Source organism: Octodon degus, unplaced genomic scaffold (genome assembly GCF_000260255.1).
Source record: "Octodon degus isolate 3935 unplaced genomic scaffold, OctDeg1.0 scaffold00218, whole genome shotgun sequence".
In the NCBI taxonomy this organism is placed as follows: Eukaryota; Metazoa; Chordata; class Mammalia; order Rodentia; family Octodontidae; genus Octodon; species Octodon degus.
In genome coordinates this window covers 2,382,310-2,391,410 of record NW_004524794.1, presented here as the reverse complement: position 1 = coordinate 2,391,410, position 9,101 = coordinate 2,382,310, and the positions used below count along the sequence as shown (strand labels likewise).

At 34.6% G+C, this 9,101-nt stretch overlaps 1 protein-coding gene across 2 annotated transcripts in view; it reads right to left on the bottom strand.

Annotated features, from left to right (window-relative positions):
• Positions 1-9,101, bottom strand: part of Ccser1 (coiled-coil serine rich protein 1) — a 610,743-nt gene that overhangs the window by 310,385 nt on the left and 291,257 nt on the right. The gene's annotated exons all lie outside the window — the stretch shown is intronic.

Here is a 9,101-nt window from a genome sequence, read left to right as displayed (position 1 = left end):
GAGTATTGTCAAGAGTGCTCCCTATTTTATTTTCCTCCACATTTATTGCTTATGTTTTAGTTTGTGGATCTTCGACTGATACTGATTGATTGATTGATTGATTGATTGATTGATGCAGTACTGGGGATTGAACTCAGGATCCTGCACTTGCCAGGCAAGTGCTTATTCTACTGAGCTATCTCCCCAGCCCGTGACTTTAACTTTGTGCACATGGCAAAACATATGGTTCTAGGTTTAATCTTTAGCATATAGAAAACCATTTTTCCAGTATTATTTATTTAAAGAGGCTATCTTTTTTCCAGTGAAGGTGTTTGGAACCACCATGAGAGAGAAGGTGGTTGAGTGTTGTGGAGTTGTTTGTGTATTTTCTAATCTGTTCCACTGATCCTCAAATCTGTTTTTCCTAGTACCATGCTGTTTTTATCATGCTGACTTTGTAATATTATATCAAGTGTGGGTTTCTGGTGCCCCTTACCTTGCATTTGTTGCCCAGAATTACACCTGCTATTTTATATTTCTTGTGGTTTTAAATGAATTTTAGGATTGTTTTGTTTTTTCCTAATTCTGGGAGATACGCTGTTGGTATTTTAATAAGGATCACATTAAATCTGTATAGTACTTTCATTATGGACATATGGCTACTTTCATTAGTTCTTATCCAAGAACAGAAGGTATCTTAAATTTCCTGGTATCTTCTTTGACCTCATTTTCAGAGTGCTACAGTTTTTCAATGTGAAAGTGTTTCACTTCCTTCATTAGATTAATTCCTACACATCTCAATTTTTTAATATATTGTGCAAGGTGTGGTTTCTCTATTTTCTGTATCATTGAGTTTGCTATTTTTGTGTGGGAATTGTACTGATTATTTAGAGTTGACTCTGTATCTAGCAGTGGTGCTGGCTTTGTTATTAAACATAGAAGTCTTTTGGTGATGTTTTGGGGGGTTTTTTTGTACAGTATCATGGTACCTGCGAATAATGATAATTGAAATTCTTCCCTTCCTATCTTTCATTTATTTCTTTCCCTTATTCACTTTCTATAGCAAATGTTTCCAGGACTATATGGATAAGCATGGTAACATTAGACATCCTTGTTTTATTTCTTTTTCTTTTTTGTGTTTAGTACAGGGTCTACAGGGTCGCACTACACAGATCGCACACGTAGTGACCCTCCTATTTTCAGCCTCCCAAGTGGTGGGATTACAGGTGCGTGTCACCATGCCCTGTCTCAATCGTGATCTCAGCAGGGGCAGGGCCAGCACAGCACACTGGGGATCAAACCCTGGTTCCTGCACTCTGCCTAAGCAGGTGCTTTAACCCGCTATCTAGCAGGTGTATTCCTAATTTTAGTGAAACTTTTCAGGCTTTTTAACATTTAGTATGATATTGGCTATTGGGTTGCCATGAATGGTTTTCATCAGATTAAATTAAAGACATCTATTTCAATTTTCTTTAGTGTTCTTATCATACATGGGAGTTGGACTTGGTCAAATGTTTTTATGCATCGATTAAGATGATCAAGTAGTTTTTGTCGTCAGCTATGTTCATATGATTGTTATATTTATTGTTTTGCATATAAATGCACCACAGAATGACTCCCACTTGGTCACAGTCTTCTTGATGATCTGATGCATTGTCTTCCAGTCTCTCATAAGCTCTTCGGTGTTCATCTCCATTATAGAGATTGATATGTAATTATTTTTCTTCATTAAGTCATTCTATGGTTTTAGAATCGGTGAAATGACTGCTTTCAAGACTTAGTCTAGAAGTACTGTATCCTAAGAGTTTAAGTATTAATGGTATTAGATCTTCTATGATTTCTTGCAGAATTCAGCAATGAATTCACAAGGACCTAGGTTTTGTTTTTTTAGTAGGTCTTTGCTTTCTCATTAATTCATATTGGATTATTTGAATTGTTGTATACCTTCCTGATTTCACTTTGGTAATTAATACATATCTGGGAATCTGTCCGTTTCTTCTGAGTTTTTCATCTTATCAGAATACAATTTTTTCAAAGAAGGTATTTCTGCAGAATCTGTTGTGATTTCACCGTGTGTGTGTGTGTGTGTGTGTGTGTGTGTGTGTGTGTGTGTGCCCACTCATGCATGCACACACACAGCGTCTCACTATGCAGCGATCCTCCTGTTTTCGGCCTCCCCAGTGCTGAGATTACAGGTGTCTGCAACAACACCCAGACCCGGTCGCCAGCTCAAGAAAGCTGGGGGCAAGGCTGGTGCAACATGTGGTGCCAGGATTGAACCCTGGTCCCTGTGCTTGCCTAGGCAGGCGCTTAGTCCACTGACCTATCTTGCCAGTCCTGACCTTTTCATTCTTAATGGCAAGTATTTTAATACTTTTAAAAAAATAAGGCTGACTCAAATGTCACAAATTTTATTAAAACTTTCAAAGACACAACTCTTTCACTGATTCTTTGTTTTCTTGGTCTCTATGACATTAATTTCTGCTCTAATCTTTAGAATTTCATCCCTCATATGAACTTGTGGCTTGACTTACTCTTTTTCTAATGCTTGAGGTTTAACATTAGGTCGTTAATTTAAGCTTATTTTCTTTTCCTGATGTGGGAATTAACTGCTATGAACATTCCTTGAAGAACTGCTTTCATTGTATTCCAAAAGTTCTAGTTAATGTATTGACACTACTGTTTAAATGTAGAAACTAATTCCTTCTTTAATTTCACTCCTGACTCCCTGACTGTTTGCAGGGTATTATTTAATTTTCATGTGTTTAATGAGTTTTTTTTCTTTGGTTCATTTCACAAGTGATTTTTGATTTCATTGTATTATGGTCAAATTTGAATTTCTTTGTATTTTCTTAATCATGTTCTATGTGCTAGTAAGTGGTCTATTTTGGAGAATGTCCCATGTGAAGATAATAAGAATGTATATTCTGATGTTGGTGGAACAAGCTGTAAACTTACTATATGTCCATTTGTTCCATTTTTGTGTTTCAGTTCCAGTTTTTTGGTTGTTTTTGATTTTTTGTCTAATTTGTTTATTTGGGACAGTGGGGTATTGACATCCTCCATTATAAGTATGTTAATGCTTTTCTGATTTTTCAAGTCTCTTAAAATTTATTATATAAATATATATATATATATGTAATATATATATATATATATATATGAATGATTATTTTCTCCTCACCTTGGAATTTTCCTTGATCAAGTATGTACTGATCATTTTTGTCTCTTTTGATCAGTTCTGGCTTGAAATCCACTATGTCTGAAACAGAAAAACTACTCTTGCTATATTCTGCTTTCGTTTTGAATGAAGTATTATTTTCATCCTTTGACTTTCAGTCTATGATGTTTGAATTAAATGTGTTGGGAGAAACCCATCAGTTTGATGTATGCAATAGATTGTTGGATCATGTTTCCCGATCCATTCTGTCATGTTGTTTCTCTTGATTGGTTAATTGAAAGTATTTAAATCAATGGTTATAACTGATATGTATTGACTTATCCTTGTCATATGACTTTTCTGTAGTTGGTTCCCCTTACTTTCTCTCATAATTGTTTGCCTTGCCTGGAAGATTCATCCTATTGGCTATTCTTTGAAATTTTGGTCTTCATTCTCCTTCTAGAATAAAATTCAAATATTTTGGAGAGAGAGTTTTGTGTATTTCTTTAGATGTTCTTTATCATGGTAGTATGTTACATCTCCAATTAGTTAGAAAGATAATTTTGCAAGGTTACATCAATCTGAGTTTGCCTTCTTTTAGGACTTTAAATACTTCACTCCAGGCTATGCTTGACTTGAGTATTCGGGTTAAAAAGGCTGCTGATATTCTTATGGGCTTTTCTTTATATATAATTTATTTCTTTTCCCCAAAAAAGCATTTTATAATGTATTATTGTACTGAATTTCTAAAATATGCAGTATTATAAGCCTTGATGGAGATTTTTTTGGGGTCATATGGCTAACTGGAGCTCCATATGCCTCACTTATCTGTATGTCAAATCCTATTTCCATGTGTGGAAGTTTTCTACCATTACTTCTCTGAGTAGCTTTTTTATGTCATTTTCACCCACCCATGCTTTTTCTTTTGTTTTTCTAGGATGGGTATTATTTTTATTCTTTACATGAATTTTATATGTTTACTTTTTATGTAAAAGATAGAAAACACAATAAAGACAATATAGAATTTAAAAACAAGATGATTTGAAATTAACAATGCTTATTATATTGCATATCATTATTGTCAAAGTAGTTGTTCAGGTTACCAGATACACACATGCAAAATTGATCAAACAATATATGCCTTAACTGTTCTTTCCAATGAACTAATAGAAATTAGTAATACAATTATCTTGGCTATCTAAAGTATACATATGGAGGCTGGGGAGATGACTCAGTTGAATAAGTGCTTGCCTGGCAAGCCCAAGTGTCTGAGTTCAATCCCCAGTTCTGGAAAAAAAAACTTGTCTCTTGTTTTCATTTATTACCCTTTTTTAAAAACTAACATTTACTTGAGAGACAGCATGGCAGTAATTGGTATGACATGAAGAGTATGTATTTAGAAGACCAGAATGACAGACATTCCAAGCATGACCCTAGTATTACACATTGCTATCTTCAGTGCAGTTGCTTAGTTCACACATATCAGCATATATAGTTAGTCAGAGTGAGAATCCTTCCAATTAACTGCTAGTTTCAAAAACCTGCTGAAGATTCTCAGGATCACTGTCTAACTATCTTGTACACATAAATGTATGGCTTTGTCCCTGTCATGTTTCCTAGCTTTTCTCCATGCACTCTCTTTGTTGTTTAATCCTTAAGTTCTCGTTTTCCTTTTAATTGTGTTATACCTTTCTATTTTTATTTCTTCTTTTGAGTTCTTACACTAGGGAGACTATATGATATTTACACATGTGGGTCTGATTTATTTCACTTATAAGAATATCTTCCAGTTGCATCCACTTAAATATAAAAGCTTTGAGTTTATCATTCTTTGTAGCTGAGTAATACTCCATTATATAAAAATACCACACATCTCTTTCATCTATTCCTCAGGTGACAGGCTTTTGGTTGTTTCCAAGATTTGGCTATCACAAATTATGCTGCTATAAACACAGGTGCATACTTTTTTTTTTACATACATATCTTTTTTCCCCAAAATTCATTTTTGGCTCTTTCCCTGAACCTGTTTCCTCCACTTTGAACAGTTTCTTCCCCTTTCAGTATATCTATTGTATCTTTTGAATCTTACTTGCTCTTTTAGTATCTGAGATAAAGCAGTATAAATGGCAAATATAAAAATGTTTAATATCATTGGTCATTTGAGAAATATAAATTAAAACAACACTGATATTCCTTCTCCTACCAGAAAGAATGGCTGTCATCAAGAAATCAACCAATAATAAATGATGGTAGGAAAATAACCCAAATGTCCATTAACCAAGGAACAGATAAAAGAATGTAGTGCTTTAATACAATAGAATAGTATAAAGTCATAAAGAGATATAATCTCAAGTCTTTTTTAAGTAAATGGACACAACCCTTGTACATTTGTTGACTCTGCTCAATCTTATTTTGTTTTGTGCATCACCTTGTAGTTGTTGGATGACTTGCAATGATCTTTTGCTATTTTACAAGAAGTTTTTTTTCCATGATCACCTTCTTCAGGTCTGATATTTTGTCTGCACTTTTCTTCAATGGGTTTTGGAAATTTTCAACAAAATTTTCAATCTCACAGATACTTGTTCGAATGTATGTGTGCATGTATGTATTCTGTCATCCTGAGAGGTTTTTCATTGTGGTTTAGGATGATCTTGAGCTCACTGTATGGCTCCAGCTGTCCTGAAACTCTCAGTGTTCCTCTTGCTTTGGCCTCTGGAGTGCTGAGATTATAAATGTGGGCCACCAAGTCTCATCTGTCTAGTTGAATTTGTTTCACGGATTCTGTTTCTTTCCTATGTTGGGTTTTCATAGTAGTCATCATTTTCCTAAGCCTTTCTCTTTTTTTATTTATTTATATTCTGGATTCACTGAGTAAGTCCTTCATTGTGGGTATCATCTCTTTTCTTACCTGGGAAACTATTTTTGGTCTTACTTTTCCTATAGCCTCATTCCTCTGTTTTATTCCTTCCACTGCTATTATTTCATGAAATTCATATGTGGCTTCCAATTTCTTCTACCTCACTGACCCCTGGATTTGGCAGGGGCAGGAAGGATGTGTGAGACTGCAGCTTGATTCTGTGTCTTTTTTTTTTTTTTTTTTTTTTTTTTTTTTTTTTTTTTTTTTTTGTGGAACCGTGGATTGAACTCAGGCCCTTGCACTTGCCAGGGGAGTGCTTATTCTACCACACCATCTCCCCAGCCCCTGCTTCTGTGTCTTGTTATCTTTTCTTTTTTTAATTGCTTTCTGTGTTGATGCTTTTGTAAATTGCTTATGGTAACTAGCATTATCACTAACACTGAGGTCTTTCTAAGAAATAATTATTCTCTAGAAATGTCAGAAATGTCTCCTAAGTATAACTAGTTCTTCACCTTTGAGTCTCTCTCAAGGTCCTACCTTCCTAAATTAGTATGGATGAGAAGTTGCTGTCTCTTTGGCCCTCCACATAGTCCACATGGTTCTGGACTATAATAATGATTATGACCCCAGACAATCATAGTGCAGTCATACAAGGAAGAACAACTGCTTAGGACAAGTATGACAACCTAGCTAAAGCAGTACAATCAGCAATAACAATAGTATCAAAAACAACCTGGAGGGGGAAAAAAAAAAAACAATTTGAAAATTGACAAACTGTTACAACTACTGCTTTTATACCATTTACTGTAGAAGCAAAATCTATAGTTATGTATCAAAAAATGATTTACCCCAGCCTGGGGGGTGATATAACAGAAATAAAGGGGAAATACAGAAATAGTAAAGAGAAACATATCAGAAGTAAGGATGGAAAAAGAAAGAGCATTCAAGCTTTGAGAAACTAGAGAATGAGACAGAGGAAAATGATTGAGGGAAAAAAGAAAATCAAAGCAAACCAGAGAAACTAGATAATGTTCATTCACATAAAAATTCAAATAAAGAGAAAATAATAAATTGAACAAAATAAAACAATATAAAATGAACAACAAAAATAAAAGTCCAAACAACAACAAAAAGACAAAACTCCTTTGACCACAAGCCTGCAGCTACTGTACATCAGAGTCAATATCTGTGCTTTACCAGCTCTGCTCTTTTAGCTGCACAGGACTTGCAGACTGATCTTGGAGTCAAGCTGTAGAGCTTAGGGCCCGAGTCTTCTGCCAGAAACTCTCTGGATGTCCCCCAGACACCCACCCAAGTCTCCTTAACCTGTCTGTCTCCATTAGTGCTGCTCACCCAGTTGCTGTAGGTTTAACTACTAGGAACTTTGAGACAAAGATAGTCCAAGACTATTCCTAGTCCTATAACCAGTTGGAACCTTCCAGCCCTTGCACAGCCTCCTCTGTTCCAATCCCCTGGTGCATCTCTCTTATCTCTCATGCCACTGGGAATAAGGAGTGAATTAATTATTGAAAAGCTTTAAAAATATTTTGGCTGCAGCAATTTATGATATAGCTTTAGCAGAACACATTAAAATTACAGTAGGGATGGAGAGTTAGCTCAGTGGACTAAAGTGCCTGCATAGGCAAGCTTAGGGACTGTGGTTCAATCCCTGGCACCTCATGCCATGGAAGCAGGGCTGCAAAATTGCCTGAAAACCTGTTTTATTTCAAATATCAGTGAGAAATATTATAATAATAAAAAACATGAAAATCAAACCATATTGCTAGCAAGCAGGACTGTCAATAGCACCAACACTAAAAATGTGGTTATTTTGTAAACAGTGGAAGAGTTATCAGAAATGAACAACATAGCATATGTCCTTATTCTCTCCATCCTTTCCATGAAATAGAGAAAAGTAAGCTTTAATATAAATAATAGGACAGATACTGATGTAAATGAAAAGCACATAACATATTTTACATATAACTATGCATCATAAAAGCATCTAAGTATAAATATCTGTCACAAGAAACAAACAAAAAACCTTAAAGTTAGTAAGTTAAGTGATTCAATTTAAAGTAGCTGAATTAACATTCAATCATTTATCAGTACAGCACAAGGGTAGACAAATAATGTAATCATACATAAAAAGATCATAAGTGGCTATAAATCACAAGTTTAGATAAGTCAGAAGGCACAGAATGTTTCAGTTTCTGTTGAATCTTTTACTATGTCTTATCTTCAAGATCATACCCAGACAGTCAGACTCTTATCTTTGGCTCCAATATACTTCTCTTTGAATGTTATCTCAGTTTCTTTCTTTCTATGCTGACTTATACTTGACATTTTAAACAAGATAACAGTAGTTACTGGTGGCACAGGATGGTTTCTCTTTTTCACAAGCAGCAGAAACACAGATTGGTATCAAGTTCAATTGTCTTTGAAACAGAAATGAGGAATAGGAAAAAAAAAAAAAAAAAAAGAAAAAAGAAACACCCAGCCCTTTTCTTAAAGAAGAGCAGATAAAATAAAACCTTCATTTTACTCTTTTCTCTCCAGAGACAACTATTTATTTAGGCAGGACAACAGGAAAAAGAAAAAGAAAAAAATCATGAAATAAGTCAAATCCACTGGGGGAAAAAAAAAATCCATCTTCAAATGAAACTATTAGTCTATTTTTCATCAGTATTTGATGTCTGGAAAAGAACAGAATTTTTTTCTATGTCAGTCCTACTGATACCTTAAATTAGGTCATCTATTATTTTAATAGTTAATTATAATAGTGTTTTGACTGACTAGGGTGTGAATAACAAAACTGAGTTTAAGCCAACAAAATCTGCCTTCACAGGGCATATACTATGACCGCTTTCTTCCAAAACAGCAGTAGGCAAGTTCCTCAAGGAACTTATCATACTAAATATTACTGAAAGTCACTAATACCTAATGATTACAAGATACAAGCTGATTTCCCCTGAGTAATTTTAAAGATCTTTTCATTTTTGTTCCATCCAAAACATATCTGTTTTAATATTTTGTTCAAAGAATTACATTGAGTTTATTAGGTGTTCTCTCTGTCTCTCTCTCTGTCTCTCTCTGTCTCTCTCT